The sequence below is a fragment of the Silene latifolia genome, chromosome 6 (genome assembly GCF_048544455.1).
Source record: "Silene latifolia isolate original U9 population chromosome 6, ASM4854445v1, whole genome shotgun sequence".
NCBI classification, from domain to species: Eukaryota; Viridiplantae; Streptophyta; class Magnoliopsida; order Caryophyllales; family Caryophyllaceae; genus Silene; species Silene latifolia.
Window position 1 is genome coordinate 71,116,000 of NC_133531.1, and position 20,254 is coordinate 71,136,253.

The following is a 20,254-nucleotide window of genomic DNA, read 5'->3' on the forward strand; positions in this document are numbered from 1 at the left end:
TCTGCAGAAAATTTCCACATCCCGACGTCATAGCTTCCTAACTAGATCGAGTGAGGTCCACTCGGTCTAGTACGCACTCGCACTCGGTCAAGTATAGTTAAGTACTCGGTCAGAATTACGAAGTAACTTGAAGGTTCCTGCAAAAACAACATCACGTGTCGATTCCAAACTGAGTTTGGAACCCGACACTAATTATCACACTCGTTCACGCATTACCACAATTGCTCAAGCATAACCTATCGTCTCAACTAATAAAGTGTATGTCACATTACGCTACTCAAATTACCCAACTCGGTTTACCTGCTACCGAATCCTTCATAAACATAATCACGTCATCATATTACACTTAAACTTACTTTACACATTACTACCAAACTCATGTTCACTTCGACTTGAAGTATATAATTAACGTTCATTCATTCTTTCATATAACATATAATTTCATACTCTTCATAACAAATTAATCTATCATGTTCCACATTCAATCATAAGCAAATCATCTTACACAAATCAATTATTACGCAGCGGAAAATTTCAACCAATAAACAAGGCATATACGCATTACTATATGCTATGTTTCATGTTATAACTCAGCAATTCTATAACTATCATCATTGTAATTACGGTAGGATTTATAAACTCGTATATGACTACTGTCATCATCAACTTATAGTAAACACCAACATGTTCACTCTTCATGTCACGACATACACTTCCACATTTTCACGCATCTCTATCACGTAAACTTTTGTCACATATCTCATAACCATCGTATAAGCTCACTAATCATGCCAAAAACATCACTACTTCCACCAACGATTACCATACACGGTCCAAATACCACTATCACACCCCTATTAACTCTAACAAAGACGTAACCAGAGGTAGCTCCGGCACAATTAACATACACATCACACATATACACACGGACTCCACAATCTCATACCATGTGACTGGCTTAAGTGTCATGGGGCCAGGATTTTGAAATGAGGGCGCCTACTCACCCAAAACCTAGCATCAGCTGGGGCTCCCATCACACATACACCAGGTTCATTTTATTAGACTCCCTACGTTCATTATTTTTATTTGTTACAGGTTCCAAAATCGTCGCTCTTATACCACTTTGTAACACCCCCATATTCAGAGGAGCCTTAACTAGGCCTTCCTTAGCATATAAGGGCATTACCATCTCGGTTGCCCGAGGATAGTAATAATCAAATGTCGATAAGAGAACTATCATGTTATATTACAAGTGAATTAAAACCAACAACGATATAAAAGATACAACCCAAAGACTACTCTCTAAAGCTATCGAATCTCATGAAGACTCATCCCTGCCCGGACTCCAGCTATCAACAACATCAACACCTGCTAAGACCGACTGCTCACCATAAGGGATCACGGCAGACACATAACAAACAAAACAACCACACAAGGTCAGTACAGAGATAAGATACGACAAAATCAACTGCAACTATCAACACAATACGACGCTATCAATCTCACACACAAACACAATAATCCAATCAACCTCTGTCAATGACTGTCCACTAGACCAGCCCTGCCAGTGGGGGACCGCAGCCATACCCACCAAATCCCCGCTCATCATACCGAGCGATAACCCTGTCCATTAATGTGCACATCCCCTTCCGTGGCGGGTTCCACGAAGGGCGAAATTAGGGCGTGAAGCCACTCCCGCAAGTGACCCCACTCAGCCGAGAACGCATCTTGAGAACCAGAGACAAACAACCAGCAATCACAATACAACATCAACAACAACCGTCAATACGAATACGACAACATACGACAACCACAATACAACCACAACCACTGACACACTAGACTATCTACAGAAACTGAGTAGGCGAACCTACCTTTACGCAATTGCAACCAATCCATGCCAACATATGACATATCCAGCAATCAAGCAAGGCCTATAAGCACAACACGATCATCTATTACTACCAAGCAAACCCTAATTGCAAAGATGAGGATAGTGATGATGATTATGACATACCTATAAGGAGAAACCCGGCAAAAGACCGCTACCCGACTCAAGTGACGCTCTCCTAAGGCACAAGGATCTTCAAAAGGCTTCCTTGGAGGTTTTATGGTGAAGGGAAGGGAAAGAGGCGACCAAAGGGTTGGAGGAAAGTGGCGGAAATGATTTGCGGATTTAACAAAACGCGATTAAAAACCCTCGCTGAAAACTCGATACTCGATCGAGTACCCAACATACTCGATCGAGTGGCCCCCTACTCGATCGAGTAACCTAGCTACTCGATCGAGTAGCCTCTACTCTATCGAGTACCACTCTTAACACGTAACCCAAGATAGTTTTGGCACGCACTTCTAAGAACTATTCCCGCTCCCACAGATCGGCTGGGGCGTGCAGGTGGCTACGTCCACAGAAACCCGTATCTATAACATAACAACGGGTACCACAAACCGTTGCTGGTGCTAATTTATTAACGGTTTTTGAAATGCCGTTTTCTTAAACTGGTAACGGTTGTCTAACAACCGTTGATAAGAGAGATTTTATAACGAGTTTTCGGAAACCGTTAAACGTTTTTTATAACGGTTTGTTAAGTTGCCGTTGTCACATTATAATAACAACGGTTTTCGTGGAAAATCGTTATTCTCATTATCGCGGTCTAGGTTTCCGCCAATATTTGGAAAACGGTAATCTATGTGTCGTTATTAAATGCATTAAACCGTTGTGATACGCTTCTTATTCATTGCCAGATTTGGCGTAGTGATATATCATCAAATGAAGTTATATATCATCAAATGAAGTTATATATCATCAAATAAAGTTATAATATACATAAAAGATAAATTGCACGAGTCTTACGAAGTATATCCCAAATTCCCAATGGAAGTATTAATCATTCTTGTTAAACTCACTACAACAAATTGTCACTTGCGCCACGACTTATGCCACGGGAATTTATAATTCGTGGCTAAATTCTGCTTAGCCACGGGAAAAACATATTCATTATTTTGGAAAAAATATTTATGACACGGGATAAATTTTCACGTGGCAAAATGTCACTTGCTCCACGAATTAGGCTACACCCGTGGTAAATAATCATTTTAGCCACGAGCTATGTCACACCCGTGGCGAACTTTTATTTTGCCACGAAATGTTCCGTGGCAAATATTTTTTTAGCCACGAGATAACAAACACCCGTGGCGAGTATCTTTTCCGACTTAAATAAATATACTTTCATGTTAAGGCAAATCTAAAAATTGCTTATTAAAAAAAAATACAAAATATGAATGAAATTTTATCTAATAAAAATAATACGAAAATACTTTTAAATATAAAATTTTGGAAACAATTTGATTGACTTAATTAATATATTTTATTGTTTTATTTACTTTAATAATAAATTTTAAAATTTTATAAACTTATATGTAAACAAAGAAATGTTTATCGTCGAAATTTTTTGATTTTTTTACAAATCACAATTATGTTTTGTAGGTTTTTCAAAACATTGATAATTTAAGAAATTTGTATTAATATATAATTTTGTTTGTTAAAGTCGTGAATTTCTTTTACTTTTTTAATTAAAATTTTATAATCTTGAATAACAATCTTAAATGATCGTATCACATTTCAAGATACAGCATATCAAATTAAATAAATAAGTTATTTACCATCTATCTTAGAGAAATCTAAAATTAATATCTGTAATACTACGGTTTTATGAGTCTCTGGGTACTCTATCGAGTGGGCCTTACTCTGTCGAGTAAGGGTGTTTTGATTTTAGAAACAGTATTCTGTCTGTAGGGTACTCGATCGAGTAGCCTTGGTACTCGATCGAGTAAGTGGCACTCGATCGTGTACGTCAGTTACTCGATCAAGTAGCTCGGTTAGCGGGTATTAATTCGACGGGTTTTGTTAATAACACATATTAATATATAATTCTTTCCGTCATCTTCATAAATCACTTTTACAAACCTAATAACTTTAAAAAGGAGATTCAACCTACGTTCTTCGCATCATCTGTGTTATCGACAAATCCCGGAGCTTAAGTGGTCGGATTTCATCGTTCTTTACATCCTTATGATCCTTGCGTCGAGGGTAAGATCTATGTACCAATTTTATAGTAATTAGTTAAGTTTGGTTAAACCCTAGTTTGGGGTATTTGGGGGGGGGGGGTTGATGGTTATTATGATTGTTAGTAATTATATGATTATGTGAATAGGAGGAGGATTCGTAGAAGAGCGTTTTTGAGACACCTGTTAGATCGTCTGCTGCTTGTGATTGCATTTCAGGGAGGGTTTTCCCTACTCAGTATTAGTTACATGATATGTGTGGTGATTTGTGCTGTAGTTAGTGTTGTTGATTGTTTCAGACGATTGTTGAGTTGTATTGTGATTGCTGATTGTCTGTCTGTGTTCTTCGGGCGTGTCCCCGGGCCGAGTGGAGTCACTTGCGGGAGTGGCTTCACGCCCATGATTCGCCTTCTGTGGAACCCGCCACAGAAGGGATGTGCACATTAATGGACATGGGTTATCGCTCGATAGAGATGAGCGGGGATTTGGTGGGTACGGCTGCGGTCCCCCACTGGCGGTGTGGAGTATCTGTTGCGATGGGTACTCTGGCAGGGCTACACACTTTAGTGTGTAGTCAGTTACGTGGAGATTGTTCATGGAGACAGGGGTTTGATGTGACGATTGTGCTGTTTGGTAATTGTTGTATTGTATCTTGTTTTGTGTAATTTAATCGACCCCGTTTAATTGTTTTAAAACTGTGGTGATCCATTCGGGGATGGTGAGCGATTATTGAGCGGAGTTTGACTAGAGGCATTTGGGCTAGCCGGGATGTGTCACCACGAGCCGATTAGAGTCTTCCATTTGTCATACTTTAGTTGTTTGGGCCTTTGGTTTTGAGAACATGTATTGTACCTTTTATCAGTTTGGTTTTGGACTTGTAATCACTTTAAACAGTTTGGCTATTTAAATTATGTTTCTTTATTGTCATTTGATTATTATTGCCTCGGGAAACCGAGATGGTGACGTTCTTATACCTGAGTGGTCCTGGTAAGGCACTTTGAGTATGGGGGTGTCACAAAGTGGTATCAGAGCGACGATCCTGAAACCCGTAACCAATGAATCTAATGAACATAGGGAGTCAATTATAATGAACCCGGGGTAAAGGTTGTAGGAGCTCATGCAAAGGCTTGGGAGACGTCCTAAAGTCGCGAACTCGCCCTGTAATTTTCAACCGGTCACATGGGGATGTGTGTCAGGGTCGTATGTGTTGTCTTTTGGTTTGTATGTGTACATAACGGTATGTTTCGTGAATTGTTGGATGTTGGATGTGGATAATTGAAAGTATGGTTAAAAGTTGAAGAGATATGTTTTATATGTGAATTGAATGAGAAGTATGTTGGGTGTTTATAATGTGGCATTTTGATAACATAAATAGATCGTTTTAATGATTGTATAAGGAGTTGCGCGCATTTGCATGCGTAGTTACGTTTATATTGTTAAACTTATAAAACCTGTATATTATGTTGGGAAGGTGAGATGAACATGCGGGTAGTTTATACGAGTCAGCATGACTCGATCGAGTGGGGGGCACTCGATCGAGTGGGTGAGGTACTCGATCGAGTGGGTGTGACTCGGTCGAGTAGGTAGTTGGATGTTTTCTGGACAGAATCGTATTTTTGGGTACTCGATCGAGTACATAGGGGCACTCGATCGAGTAGGGGTCACTCGATCGAGTGGCTGATCAGCTCGGTCGAGTATGTTTGAGATCAGAAGGTCTGTTTGGGGTCTGGAGTCAGGGCACTCGATCGAGTATATAGGGTACTCGATCGAGTAGCCTCAACTCGATCGAGCAGGTTATGGTACTCGATCGAGTGGGGTCTGTGCAGGCTATATATGTGTTCTGGGTTATAGTATGTATGTTTATGTCTACCTTTTCATATATATTTTCAAGATGCCGCCTAAGAGAAACGCCTTGTACGCTAAAGCTGAGAGCATGACCACAGATGACATAGTTAAGATGTTGGAGCACCAAGATGCTCTTACGGAAGCTTTAAAGAGAGTGGGGAAAGATAAGGAGGTCGATCACTCAAAGATCAGTCTTTACATAGCAAGGTTCAACCCGAAAGAGTGTAAGGGAACTGGGGAGCCAATTCTTATGGATAATTGGCATAGAGAGATAGAGAACATCCTGGATTTGGTGCACTGCCCGGATGAGATGAAAGTGGAACAAGCTGCGTTCTACTTGAGGGAGGCGGCAGGTGAGTGGTGGGACAAGGTAAAGGTGAACGCTAGAGATATGTATGCGAGGCAGGGGTTACCTTCTATTCCTTAGGAAGAGTTTAGAAAGGCTATGAGGCGAGAGTTCGTACCGGAGCATGTGAGGAGTAAGTTGAGAGAGGAGTTCGATGGGTTTAAGATGACAGCTGACATGACGGTACGAGTACTACCGACAGTTTAATGAGAAGGCTAGGTATCGAGGATATGAGATTGAGTGATGAGAACCTAGCTCTGAGGTTTGAGAAAGGGTTGACCCCCAAGATCATGGAGAAGTTACCTGTGGGAGTCCTTACGGATGTTAAAGAAGCTTATGAGAGAGCTGGGAGGGCTGAGCGACTAGTAGAGATGGCCCGAGAGAGAGGTGCTGAGAAAAGAAAGGCTGAGAGTGAGGGAGGTGGCCAATCCAACTATAAGAAGGGTAACCACACTCAGGCGAGAGCATATTCATCGGGCTCGGGGTTTAGTGCTGGGGCTTGTTTCGGGAGAGGTCGTGGTAGTAGTGGAGGTAGCTGGGGTATGACCTGCTATAACTGTGGCGGTACGGGCCACAAGAGATATGAGTGCAACAGTGCGGTGAGTGGAGGTTTACAGAGGCCGGGATAGGGGAGCTTTTCTCAGGGTCCTGCACAGAGTTATGCGAGCAACAGACCAGTTGGGTCATGGAACAACAGGGGAGGTCAGAGCAACAACGCTGGGACTAACCGCAATGGCGGTAACTCTTATCAGAGACCTGCTACGAACACCAACAACAACCAGAGGTCGGGTGCTAAACCGGCTACTTCAGCTAGTACTGTCCAGGGAGGTGGGCAGAAGACCAAAGATGGCAAGTTTGTTCATGATAGAGAAGAAAGCGGTGAGGACGACGCTCATGTTATCACCGGTACTTTTCTTGTTAATGGTGTTTATACCTTTGTTTTGTTTGATTCGGGGGCATCACAGTTGTTTGTATCTTCGAGTCATGTTAAACAGTTGGGTCTGAGAGATTATGAGTCTGTAAGAGAGGAAGTTTTTATACCTTCGGGTGAGTCTGTATCGTGTGGGAGGTTGTATAGAGATGTATCCATGATAGTTGGGCAAGTTGATCTACCTGTAGACTTGCTAGAGTTTCCTTTAGACGGTTTTGAGATGATAGTCGGGATGGATTGGTTAGGAAAGTACAAAGCTAAGATAGACTGTCATCAAAAGAAAGTGTCTCTGAGAGGTCCTAAGGGCATTAGTGTGTCTTATCGTGGGTTTGTTGTCAAACCCAAAGTTAAGTTGATTGCAGCTGTGACCTTGAAGTCCTATCTGAGGAAGGGGTATCCGATGATCTTGTGCCATGTGAGAGATGACAGGATGGAGAATCCGACAGTTGATCAGATACCAGTTGTGGGGGAGTTTTCAGATGTCTTTCCAGATGAGATTTTGGGGTTGCCACCGAAGAGGGAGATAGATTTCAGTGTTGAGCTGAAACCGGGGACGGGGCCAATCTCTAATGCACCGTACCGGATGAGTCCTAAGGAGTTAGAGGAGCTCAGGAAGCAGTTAGATGATCTGATAGAGAAGGGATACATTAGACCTAGTGTATCACCGTGGGGAGCACCAGTTCTTTTTGTGAAGAAGAAAGATGGGAGCCTGGGGTTGTGCATAGATTACAGAGAGTTGAATCGAGTGACGGTGAAGAACAAGTATCCTTTGCCAAGGATAGACGACCTGTTTGATCAGTTGAGTGGTGCAGCAGTCTTTTCCAAGATTGATCTGAGATCGGGGTACCATCAGGTGAAGATTAGAGAGGAGGACATACCAAAGACAGCTTTCACGTCGAGGTATGGCCATTATGAGTATGTGGTGATGCCGTTTGGGTTATCTAATGCACCTGCTGTGTTTATGGATTTGATGAACAGAGTCTTCAGTCAGTTTTTGGACAAGTTTGTAGTGGTTTTCATCGATGACATCTTAGTCTATTCTAAGACTAAGGAGGAGCATGAGGAGCGTCTCAGGATTGTGTTGCAGACTTTGAGGGAGCATGAGTTGTACGCCAAGTTATCCAATTGTGAGTTCTGGTTAGAGAAAGTTGCCTTTCTGGGGCATGTGATTTCAAGGGAAGGGGTAGCTGTGGATCCTGCAAAGATTGAGGCAATTACCAAGTGGGAAGCACCAAAGAATGTAGCTGAGATCAGGAGTTTCTTGGGTTTAGCTGGATATTACAGACGGTTCGTGAAAGATTTCTCCAAGATTGCTAGACCTATGACAGCTTTGATGAGGAAAGAGAACAGGTTTTGTTGGGATGAAAGTTTTGAGACGGCGTTCCAGACATTAAAGGAGAGTTTGACCACAACTCCAATCTTAGCATTGCCTGAAGGGAGTGAGAACTTTGAGGTTTATACAGATGCCTCAAAGAATGGGTTGGGATGTGTGTTAATGCAGAACGGTAAAGCGATTGCCTATGCTTCTAGGCAATTGAAGCCTTATGAGGAGAACTATCCTACACACGATATGGAGTTGGGTGCAGTTGTGTTTTCTCTCAAGATTTGGAGACATTACCTTTATGGGGCGACCTTTAAGGTATTTTCTGATCACAAGAGTCTCAAGTACATCTTCACTCAAAAGGAGTTGAACATGAGACAGAGGAGGTGGATGGAGTTGATTGGCGATTATGACATGGATATTATCTACCATGAAGGGAAAGCCAATGTGGTTGCAGATGCTTTGAGCAGGAAGAGTGTACATTCTTTGTGCACAGCTATATCCTTGATGAGGTTGAGAGATGAGGTTGGGAAGTTTGGGATACATATGATCCAGAAAGGGCATGCCATGGGAGATTTGACAGTGCAGCCTGATCTATATGATGATATTCGAGGAAAACAGGTGTTAGATCCCAAGATGGTGGAGTGAAGAGCTGGAGTAGAGAAAGAGACAGCGTCTAGATTCTCTATTCATACAGACTGTAGTTTGAGGTTTGATGGGAGGTGGTGTGTCCCTAATGATGAGGAGCTGAAAAAGACAATCATGACAGAGGCACATAGTATACCGTATTCAGTACATCCAGGTGGTGACAAGCTGTACAAGGATTTAAAGAAGACTTTCTGGTGGCCTGGGATGAAGAAAGAAACAGCTGAGTTTGTGGCTCGTTGTTTGACATGTCAGAGAGTTAAAGGGAAGCAGCGACGACCACAATGTAAGATTCAGTCTTTATAGGTACCTGAGTGGAAGTGGGAATCCATTTCCATGGATTTTATCGTGGGTTTGCCCAAGAGCCAGCAGGGTAACAACATGATATGGGTTATAGTGGATCGACTGACCAAGTCAGCTCATTTTGTGCCAATGAAAGATACATGGACTAAGGCACAATTAGCTATGGCTTATCGGAAGAATGTGCTAAGGTTACATGGGGTGCCTAAAGACATAGTATCTGACAGAGATGCGAGGTTTATCTCAAGGTTTTGGAAAGAGTTGCAGGAGTCTTTGGGAACGACATTGAAGATGAGTACAGCCTTTCATCCTGCAACAGATGGTCAGACAGAGAGAACGATCAAGACTCTTGAGGATATGTTACGAGCTTGTGTGATGGATTTTGGTGGTAGTTGGGAATAGAGGTTTGATTTGATTGAGTTTTTCTACAACAACAGCTATCACACTAGTATTGGCATGGCGCCACTTAAGGCCTTATATGGGAGGAGATGTAGGAGTCCGATTTGCTGGGACGACAGTGCTGAGGCAGTGGTTTTAGGACTAGAGATGGTACATGAGATGGTTGAGCAGATTAAGATGATCAGAGAGAGGATGAGAGCAGCTCAGGATAAGCAAAAGAGTTATGCAGATCTACATCGCCGGGATATAGAGTTTCAGGTTGGGGACAAGGTTCTTCTGAAAGTGTCTCCTATGCGTGGGGTTATGAGATTTGGGAAGAAAGGCAAGCTGAGTCAGAAGTTCATAGGACCATATGAGATCCTAGACCGGGTTGGAGAGGTTGCTTATCGTTTGACTTTACGTCTTCTTTGGATAGGGTACATAACGTGTTTCATGTATCTCAGCTGCGCAAGTATGTGAGTGATCCGTCACATGTGTTAGAGGCAGAGAGCATAGAGCTAGATGAGTCCTTGTCTTACCTTGAGGTGCCTAAGCAGATTCTTGACCGGAAGGTTAGGAAGACTAGACATGGTGAGACAGTTTTGCTTAAGATCCTTTGGTCCAATCATGAGGTTGAGGAAGCTACATGGGAGGCAGAATGAGAGAGCGTTACCCGTTCCTTTTTTATCAGGTATGTATGGTTACGAGGACGTAACCTTGTTTCTTTTAGGGGGGTAGGAGATGATCACGAAGTGTTTTTACGCCTTTTTATGTTGTTTTTGGTATAGTTGGTAGTGAGTTGTGTTGGGTTGAGTTTGGGTTGGTAGCATGTGTCGGAGTTTTGTGTTAAGTTTTGTTTTGGTTGTGGTGTCGGGAGTGTGGTAGTATGTTTTTATTTTGGTTGTGGTTTGAATTTCGGGGACGAAGTTCTTTATAAGGAGGGAAGACTGTAATACTACGGTTTTATGAGTCTCTGGGTACTCTATCGAGTAGGCCTTACTCTGTCGAGTAAGGGTGAGTTGTGTTTTAAAATAGTTTCTGACCTGTTGGGTACTCGATCGAGTAACTAGGATACTCGATCGAGTAAGGGGGTACTCGATCGAGTAAGGGGGTACTCGATCGAGTACCTTAGATACTCGATCGAGTAAGGGTGTTTTGATTTTAGAAACAGTATTCTGTCTGTAGGGTACTCGATCGAGTAGCCTTTGTACTCGATCGAGTAAGTGGCACTCGATCGAGTACGTCAGTTACTCGATCGAGTAGCTCGGTTAGCGGGTATTGATTCGACGGGTTTTGTTAATAACACGGATTAATATATAATTCTTTCCGTCATCTTCATATATCACTTTTACAAACCTAATAACTTTAAAAAGGAGATTCAACCTACGTTCTTCGCATCATCCGTGTTATCGACAAATCTCGGAGCTTGAGTGGTCGGATTTCATCGTTCTTTACATCCTTGTGATCCTTGCGTCGAGGGTAAGATCTATGTACCAATTTTATAGTAATTAGTTAAGTTTTGTTAAACCCTAGTTTGGGGTTTTGGGGGGGGGGGGGGGGGTTGATGGTTATTATGATTGTTAGTAATTATATGATTATGTGAATAGGAGGAGGATTCGTAGAAGAGCATTTTTGAGACAAATTGTTAGATCGCCTCACGTTTGTGATTGCATTTCGGTAGGGTTTTCCCTACTCAGTATTAGTTAAATGATATGTGTGGTGATTTGTGCTGTAGTTAGTGTTGTTGATTGTTTCAGACGATTGTTGAGTTGTATTGTGATTGTTAATTGTCTGTCTGTGTTCTTCGGGACGTGTCCCTGGCTGAGTGGAGTCACTTGCGGGAGTGGCTTCACGCCCATGATTTGCCTTCTGTGGAACCCGCCACAGAAGGGATGTGCACATTAATGGACGTGGGTTATCGCTCGATGAAGATGAGCGGGGATTTGGTGGGTACGGCTGCGGTCCCCCACTGGCGGTGTGGAGTATCCGTTGCGATGGGTACTGGGGTGGCTACACACTTTAGTGTGTAGTCAGTTACGTGGAGATTGTTCATGGAGACCGGGGTTTGATGTGACGATTGTGCTGTTTGGTAATTGTTGTATTGTATCTTGTTTTGTGTAATTAGTACTGACCCCGTTTAATTGTTTTAAAAACTGTGGTGATCCATTCGGGGATGGTGAGCAGTTATTGAGCAGGTTTGACTAGAGGCATTTGGGCTAGCTGGGATGTGTCACCACGAGCTGATTAGAGTCTTCCGCTGTTATACTTTAGTTGTTTGGACCTTTGGTTTTGAGAACATGCATTGTACCTTTTATCAGTTTGGTTTTGGACTTGTAATCAATTTAAACAGTTTGGCTATTTAAATTATGTTTCTTTATTGTCATTTGATTATCATTGCCTCGGAAAACCGAGATGGTGACGTTCTTATACCTGAGTGGTCCTGGTAAGGCACTTGGAGTATGGGGGTGTCACAATATATTATCAAACCGTTTCATTCAAAATTATATTTACAACTTTATTTGTAAGATATTTATAGAAAAATTTGAATTTGATATAAAATTTAACTTGTGAAAAAAAATTTAGGAAAATTTTTTTAGGAGTGAAAAATAAACAACAATTTACAAAATTGATTAAATAAAATAAGTGCGCTAATAAATGAAAGTAAAAAAAATGATCTCTCGCAAATCAATTAAGAAAAAAACATATTGGAAAAATGATCAATGTAAAAATTCAATATGGAGAATTTTTTTCATTGAAAATGAGCGCAGCACAGGGAAAATATAGAAATTAAAAATATTTGAAGTCACAAGGGTAAATAATGTGAAACGTTTGAGAAAAGAAACGACAAATCATAACAAAGAGAGATCAGTTTAGAAAAATAAGCGATTCTATTGTACGATAGTCTTTTTCGTGTTTTTTTGGGTAAAAAGTGATTACGTTTTGGTTAATAGTGACCACTTGGAGGAAAAAAGACTATTAGTTATAAAAAGTGCTCATTGAAGAGTCTATCGATCCGAAATACTCAAGAGGGGGGGTGAATTGAGGATTAAAAACTTTGACCTACTTTTCAATTGTAAGTGTATAATTAATTATTTAAAGTTTAGTGATTAAACTTTAACTAATTAACCAATTAACGAGTTAAAACAATGCAAATAAACGAAAGAGAAAGAGAGGCACACAGATTTTTGAAGTGGTTCAGTTTCACAAATCGAAACATACGTCCACTATTCTCGATTAATAAATTTAGTACCTTTCTACGGATTACAAATTTACTAACCCAACTCGTACAACTAACCCTAGTTGTAACTCAAGTGAGTATCGCTAAATACTCGAGTGACTAACTTACGCTAATAAGAAAGCACTAATGATTCTTCTAAAAGTTCACGTTAATGAACGGGTAAGAAATCAATTAAGCACTATTATCTTATAACGATAACGAAAGAATGAATGCACAAGTTTATGAGACACACGACCTTTTCAAAATAACAAAACGGTTTTGCTTGTAAAACACGGTTTTTGCTTCTTAAAATAAAATCAAAATTATGCTCAAAGGTCTTGCATTCAAATGTAGCAAAAAGTAGATTATTTATAGCAAAGGAGGAAGCAAGGCACACGGTTTCCACGAAACCCTAGAGGCCGAAACAACAGATATGTAAACAAATCATATCTTTGTTATTTCTTTCTTTAAAATCTTAGGAGATAATAGAGAATATTCAAAAGATAATTTTATCAATTATTCTCCTATTATCTTTTCCTTAAATCTTAAGATATGATAAGATTCTCCATAACAAAAATATTCTTATCATATATAACCATATCAAGTTAAATATAAAAGATATGTTAAGATAATTCTAGAGAATCAAATCTTAACAATAAACAACTTTTATCCTTAAGCTTAGACGAAACCAACACGGCTCATATGCCTTGTTTTTCGTGAAAACCCTAGCTTGATATTAGGTTAGATTTAGGGTTTAAGAGTATGCAATATTAGAAACCCTAATTAGTAAGATGACTTAACTCATAGGTTGATTCAACATAATTACTAATTATGAGCTAAAAATAAAACCACGCTTAATACGGACTTCCTTTGTTAATTAAATACTTTTTGCCAAAACATTCAAAAGAGACAAAATCATTTTTCAAAAACAATTTGAAAACTTCTTAAGTCGTGCGTTATATAAGCTTAGCATTTCAATGGTATAGTAGAAGAGCTATAACATTGAGCTCTTACATAAGTAATGTTATAGCTGTGAAGCTATAACTTTACTAACATAAGAAATCCATTCTTATGTTATCATTACGAGACAATCAACTACACTATTATAATCTTCTTAGGAGATCTTTGAGTATAGGCTACTTCATCATTCAAGCTTGATCAATCTTTAAATGAACTTCATATTCTCATGAATGCTTGAATAATTCCTTCACTATCTTGTAATATCTTGATCCGTGAATGAGGGCTTGATCACAATATGTTCTTGTATACTTACATCACAATTCTTTAAGCTTTGCAAATAATAAGCCTAATCTGAAGAGACTAAGCAAACAATTACGCGCAACGAGTATATATAATATAATGTACTCTTGACATCATCAAAACATAAACATATAAATCTATATGGTTCAACACTCATTATTTTACAAAAAGAATGGTCGTATTTTTCATATAACAGGTACGACGGTCATACTATAGAATTTGCATAGAAAAATATAGGCAAAAAATAGGTACAAGAGAAATGAAAATAAGAATGTCAATAAACTAAAGAAATAAAAATATGTTAGGAAAACAAGATTAAGTTTAGTTTTTGGAGAAAATGGTTTTGCTGACTTCAGAAAAAAAAATGATTTCAAAATCATTAATCGGGAGGCTAACATCGAAAATTTGATTGTTTTGGCCAAAATAATGTTTTTTCCTAAAAAATTTGTAAATCATGTAACATTTTTGTAATTAAATATTACTAAAGGTAAATTTTGAAAGAAGAAAAATAAACTTAAAAGGATTCAAAGTGCTAATTATATCAACAAAGTTAACTTTCAATTCTGGTAGCACATTAAAAGAACTCTACGGTTAAGCGTGCTCAGGTGAGAGTAGTGTTAGGATGGGTGACCTCCTGGGAAGCCTCTCCGATGCGTACGGATGCATGACTAGTAAAACCAAATAACGTTCAAATGAATCGAGTTAACTAGCAAAAGAAGTAACTAGATTGTCACGGTTCCATATGTAATAAAATATCCATTGTGAAAAAAAAATTATTTTACGTTTTGTTTATTTAATTTTCATATATATTGTTTGCCACGGGAATCATTTTTTCGCCACGGGAAATTTTTTTGGCCACGGGAGTTATAAGCAACGAGAGAATCCGTTGCCAAAAATTAAATAATAGCCACGTTCTTGTTTTTCCCGTGGCTATCTCTTTGCCACGGCCACTTGCGTCACAGAAGGTATTTCCGTGGCAAAATGATTTAGCCACGGAAATTTAGCCCTTGCGCCACGAATTTAGCCGTGGCCCAATTGCGCATTTGTTGTAGTGACTCCCGATCCGGACCGTAGGATTTTATGATTCTACGATCCAAAAAGTGGTGACCGATCCCGATCCTAGGTAGGATCTTAATTTTGTAGGATTTTATGATTCAAGTGGTCTCAAGTTTTTTTCAATTAGAATCTTAACTCGATCCTACGATCCTACGATTATACGACTCGATCCTACATTATTAACATTTCAAATTTTCCAGTTACTAAAATTTTATATATGACATTCATGATAGTAAATTACTATAAACGGAAATAATTTGTGGGCACAAGCTAAGATAATAGTATTTTGATATTTAAACACGAGATTATAACATAATTTGATAACACAATTATGTATTTTAATTCATTTGTAGGATCTTATGATTCTACGATCTGATCCTACTGATCTGATCCTAGTAAGCTGATGCGTGTATTTTATATAAGTATTTTGTACTTCATTTGCACGCATTTCTATGCATTTTGTGTAGTGTTTAGCTACAAATGTCCCCCGAATTGTTTACTTTGCTTTCTCTTGTATTATTTACAGGTATGAACTGGAAAGGACCATAATCAAGCCTAAAATACGTCCCTATGCATGCATTTAGGAGATGAGTTGAGTCGGAGCTTGGAAACTACTAATTGTGATGCGTAAAGAAGTAAGATAGCTAGGCGAGCAAAGGAAGAACTTCAAATTGCTAGTGCCCACTTTGAAGAGCCATATCTCGCATTCTACAACTGATTTTCATATTATTCCCGTTGGATATGAAATCTTGTCCTCTTAGCTTTCCAACGCCACCAGAAACGTCCTGTTTGCCCAAGTAACGAAGAAATGGCAGCCGTTTGAAGTTCAGTGCGCGAAGCAGGAATTGTGCGCTGGAAAGTACTCGATCGAGTACAATTGTGTTCCATCGACTCCTTTTTCTACTCGATCGAGTAGTGCCTATTTAATAAGTATTCGATCGAGTACCTAAAGTACTCGATCGAGAGGTTTTAGCTTGGATTTGCTCGATCGAGTGATATAAAAGTCCTCGATCGAGTATTTAGCTATTATACTCGAGATTTTTAATCTGTGTTTAGGTTATCTTTTGTTTATTTTCACTTCCCTATATAAGGAAGTCGTCATTAGGTTAATAAACATGACTTATCACATCTCATATACTCTTAATCACTGTTTTTACTCTTAATCACTGCTGCTACCTTGTTCTTTTGCCGGATTCTAAACTTCTGTAACCTTTCTTCTCTTTTTTATATTAATTCTCTTTTGCTTATTCCTTCATTATGTTTGTTCTTGCTTCTTCCTTTTCTTTTGCTTTATTCATTATTATTTTTAGCTAATTCTTCTGCTAGGATTTAGGGGATTCAATGAATTGATGTTAGTTGCTAATTAGGTTTGCAGATCTATTGCTTAAATCATGTCTTTGTTGTTAATCACTGCATATAATTGTCCTTGTCTACTTGAGTCGACACAACTAGATAATTAATCTTGGTAAGCCTTGACCTAGACCGGAAGGTTGGAAGGGGTGAGACCAGCAGTGAACATTAGGATGCTTTAGTGAGGGCGGAAGCTAAGCTAATAGTATTTTAGGGCGAATTGAGACCGGAAGGAGATATTCGTTGCCCCTTAGACCGATACAAGCGACCGATTTGTGACCTTAGCTGCAATTATCTGACATTCATTGATGACCCAACAATCCTAGTTCTCTCTCTTTATTGTTAATACCTTTATTTTTATCGCTCAATTTCTCTTGTCTCCTCTCTTAGTTTAGAAATCGTACTCAAACCTCCGTTACTCTTAGACTAACTTAAAACAGATAAATCTCATTTTTGCCTCCCTGTGGAGATCGACCCGACTTCCCTAGCTATATTAGTTAGAGCCAGTTGGTTATTTTTGATAGGTATACGACTGCCCTGTCAAATTTTGGCGCCGTTGCCGGGGAGACAGCGTAGTTTTATCTGTTTTTATTTAGTCTATTTCTTGTCTCAAGGAACCTCGGTTCCTTGAGACCATTCTCATGTCTTTCGTTCTTGACTTTCCGCAGAGAGAGAACGAAAGTTTTGGTTCTTATATAGACAGGTGGGAGGAGTGGCTCGAACCAAGACGAGGAATGCTTTCGGGACTCTAAATATGCCAGTCTATCATCCGGGGAATTAATGCCCCTACGCGAGCATACCTCGAGGCTAATGGTAAGTGGGATTTCGAAGGAATCCCCGTAAAAGAGGTATTAGAATTTTTTGAATGGTTTGCTACTGAAACTCTTAAACCCAATTTCTCTCTTCATGTTGACTCAGATGAGGGGGTGGGTGAGACCTTAGAAACCGTTTTAGGAAATACTGACGGAGAAATAGAGGAGACCATCAGCGTGGTTGATAATCCCTTTTATAAGGATAATTTAGAACCCCTCTATGATTCTTGCACAGATAGTGAGGACGACTGGGAAGGTCTCTTTGAGAACTTCCCTACTGATGAGTCTAGCTATAAGGAGAGTGAGGAGAAAAGTTTTGACAGTCTTGAGGTTAAATGGGATAGTTATGACGATATTATGGATGAACCTATTATTGAGGACCCAATTGACCCAATTGACTTTACCGTCCCTTGCATTTGGGATGAATACCCACCTTCTCCTTTAGCAGACCAGATTCCTCCACCTCACAATACAAACCCGTCAGTGCATCTGGATTATACTCGCGTTATTTTTGAGTCAAATGCTCATGAGCTCTCTTATTTTCCACTCACGGTTAATTTGAGCTTCTATATTCCCCCCTTAGCTGGAGGGAGGAATAATTTTGTGGATGTTTTTAGGAGCTGTCATAGGAAATTTGTTAGACTTAAATGCTATTTCATTTTAATTTCCTATGCTATTGCTATTTTATGGTGCTACTTACAGTTTTGTGTAGCACGTGCGCAGTTATTTGATCGGCTGCTGCGTGCTTTGAGCTGTTTTGACTGGGCTCAATCGGAGTAGCTGACTGAAAGAAAAGAAGGTCGAGCTGGGACCTGTCTGAAACTAGCGCTGTCCGGGAGGCAACCCGGAGTTTAAATTTTTAGTTGATTTGCTTTTAAGTTTCTGTTGCGTGTGTAATAATTGGTTTTTAAACCATAGACTAGAACATTTATCTTGTTTTGTTAGTTTCGCGGGCTATTTATTGCATCTTTGCAGGAATCTAACGTGGATGGCTCGATCAAGTGTTTTTTATACTCGATCGTACCCTTTTGCTGCTGATTTCACTCGATCGAACATACCTTCTCCTCGATCGAGTGCCTGCAAAAGAAGGTCTTTCGATCGAGAACCCTATTTCCTCGACCGAACTGCTTAGACGCCCAGTTCACTCGATCGATCATTGTGCCCTTTCGATCGAGTACTTCCGTTTTGGTTCGCTTCCTGTGACGCCACTGTGAAGCTGTTTGTGACCTCCCATGTTGCTGGCTGGTTTGGGGAGGTCTCTTCTTCGCGTATTCTTGTGAGTTTTCCGCATCTCCACTCTCTCCTTTTTAGTTTGAATTTCCTTTCCTTATTTTTGGGTACAATGAGGGCATTGTACGATTTGGTTTAGGGAGGTTATGCATCCATATCTGTGTCTGCATTTATGTTTTTATTGCATTTCTGTTATCACGTTTAATTTCTGTATGCATTGTTGTTCATTTTCATAAAATTCAAAAATCTCATAAAAAATAAAAAATTCGAAAAAAAAAAATTCACGTTTATTTTAGCATATAGGTTGAGTCGGAACAGTAGATTTCAATGATGAAATTGCACTGCAATTGTCTTTTTGCTTAAACCTTGCATTTAAACTAATTATCTTTTTATCTTTGTCATTTTGCATATCTACGAGTTAATGTTAAAATTAAGCTGAACGAATAGACTTGACCTGAAAATTTTGGCAAGCTACTTATAATTTCTAAGATTTAGAGCCATATAAACTGGTGACATTCATGACCAGTTTACATAGGAATTGAGAGTAGTACTCCTTGCATAACATGTTTATCATTTTTGCACATTTATGAAATTCGATTTCTTGTCAATTGCATACATTCGGGTTTGTGGTCGGTGTCACATGCAGGGAGGTGCTTAAAATTTCCCTTTCTTTCATTTTCACCCATTTAGCTCCACTTTAGCCAAATATAGCCTTTTTGACCCATTTGCTACACCCAAAATTTAGCCTGCCAGTCAAGCTAGTTTAGTGTGACTATTGTGGTATATTATTCATCGTTGTGAGTTTGGCTCTGTAGATACCCGTATCCGTCGATATTGGAATTTATAGAGAACCCGACAAACACCCGATGATGATAGGACACATGTATTTTTTAGTTGTCATTGTCATTTATTTGGGTTCGTTTTACGATGTAGAATGAGCGTTGTCGACGGAGTATTTTAATTTAAATGATATTTAAATTAAAGTCTTTTTTAAGGTGATTTCAATTTATTTTATTTTATTTTGAATTTATTTTCTTAAGTTTATTTTATTGAAAATAAAATAAATAGTTGATTTGAAAAATCATTTTATGAATATATTTGATTTGAAAAATCATTTATTTTAATGTGTTAATTGATTTGAAAAATCGATTTTAAAAGCGAAGAATACTCGTTTTAAAAGCATGTTTTTGAGCTCGATTTTAGCTCGGTTTTTGGGCCCGTTTTCTTTACGAGTTGGCACGAATATCGAGTACACTAACCAACCTAAGCCTCTACCTATCCACCCTTGTTCGAACCCCCATAACCACGGTCCAAATTCCACCCCAAACACCCCCACAAACAGCCCGCAACAAACAGCCCCCCCTGTTTTGGCAGCTCAATCCCGAGCCCAAAACCCGCTCCAAATACCACCAAAACCCGTACCCATTAACCCTAACCCATATCCTAATATCCTACCCATATTACCTTACCTTAATCACCAAGAAAAACCCCCAAACGA